Raw genomic sequence first — 1,859 nt, 5'->3', positions numbered from 1 at the left:
GTTTCAGAGAAGAAAAGAAAAGTACAGCATCGTGCTTATCATCAGGGAATGTGAATACAATGGCTTAGGAAAGAAGACAATGTACATATAGGATAGAAGGGAGAAATTAGGATGAAGGGTGCCAACATAAGGACGGTATATCTACAGTAAAATGTGATTGTAAAGTGGAAACATGAAAGGAGATTCTAAGATTGAAGGTGAAAACAATGCATTCCATTCTGTGATGTCGTAATTACAATTTTGCTACACTTTAATAACACTACAGAGAGACATTTATATCAAGGCAAGCTTCATGTGGATATGGAATGTTAGTTGTTGTTTTTTAAGTGTTCATTGGTATGTATTTCATAATAAATCTTGAAGGTTTAGTGTGGTAATCATAACCTTGTGATACATCTTGGTAGATTTCTAAGTGCACATTGGCAATATTTAGATGATGCTGTAATCAGATCAAGTTAGACGGTTGACTAATCATTGCATAGTTGTAATAGTTATCGACTGAGGATTAACATACCCCTCATTGATTTATTTTTCGTAAACAGTGATAATTGTGAGAGTCAATCTAAATTGTCGGGGGCACAACCAAATGTTGCACACTGTCAAAATGTATATATCAGAAACTTTTCGCTGACTGTACGAATTTTCACAGAAAACAAATTTATGACAGTCACAAATGGTAGCTTAGACCCAACAAAAAGTTCCAGCTTCATCTTTAACCATGTTCATGATACATGTTCATCTACATTTTGCAAACATTCAGAATGTTGATAGAGACTTGTTATACATGTATATATTTTTTTGTGAAATTAATGCAACAAATAATAATAAAAGCATCTCTGCTAAATGATATTATAAATCCAGTTAATGACATGCCAAACTCACCTCAAACTATAATTCATTCTATTCTCCTTTATTTTTTTATATATTATTTTGTTGTCTTCAACCCACTTTGAATGTGTCACGTATGATTCTTATAAGCATGGGAACATGCACTCCATGTAACTGATAGGACTTATAACAAATTGACATTATAATTATTCAACCATCACTACACAGTTCTGTGATAAGATGTTCTTTATTTAACTAGAATTGTAAATTATGATACGTGTATGTTCCCATGAAACCTCACAACAAAATACAAAATTATGATTCTTTTTTTATGATTCATTATGTCTCTAAATGTACAATTAAAGAAAGTGATTACAAAAAGAATGTCAAACATTGTATATTGAAATAATAGATTATTCATTTGTCTCCATCCGTAGTAACACACGCAGCTGCAGTGTGCAGTTTGTGGGCTGCTGTGAAAAAAAAAAAAAAAAAAAAATCACAGGCAGCCCGAGTGGGATTCGAACCCACGACCTCTGGATTACTAGACCAGCGTCATACCACTAGACCACCGGAGTCGCTAGCACTAGCTTTACACATGAATAATTGAATATAGAAGGGCTTGGGGGCACTTCGAAGTTTACTGCTCTTATCAAATATGTATATGTTATTTGCAACTCAACTAAAGATGATTAAACACACTGACATTCTTACTTGAAATAATATTCATAATATGTTTGTTTTTCTTTAATAGCTTGGGATGTACACTTTATACACTGTATCGGTCTACATTTCGCCTACAATATGGAATTCTTTACTTCGAGACGTTTGTAAAAAAAAACAAATAAATTAAGAGTCCTTTGAAGGTGCTGTAAAACAGTGGCGTTTTTTGTTTTGTTTTGTTTTGTTTTGTTTTGTGTTTTTTTTTTTGGGGGGGGGGTCAAATTAGCCTTGGCGCCTCCCCCCCCCCCTTCTTTTTTTTTTTTTCGTATGGCTGCATTTTTTTAGTCATCACATGAAAATTCGTCTGC

The 1,859-nt window shown here is 33.5% G+C and overlaps 1 non-coding gene across 1 annotated transcript; it reads right to left on the bottom strand.

Moving 5' to 3' along the window:
* Window positions 1-1,334: 1,334 nt before the first annotated feature.
* On the bottom strand, window positions 1,335-1,410 carry Trnat-agu (transfer RNA threonine (anticodon AGU)). Its single transcript has one exon. It is a non-coding gene; the product is annotated as a tRNA-Thr (tRNA).
* Window positions 1,411-1,859: the final 449 nt, after the last annotated feature.

Source organism: Diadema antillarum, unplaced genomic scaffold (genome assembly GCF_040938485.1).
Source record: "Diadema antillarum isolate AM-2024a unplaced genomic scaffold, OU_Dant_1.0 scf00000073, whole genome shotgun sequence".
NCBI lineage: Eukaryota > Metazoa > Echinodermata > Echinoidea > Diadematoida > Diadematidae > Diadema > Diadema antillarum.
Note: the sequence above shows the minus strand (reverse complement) of the source record. Positions and strands in the feature narration are given on the sequence as shown.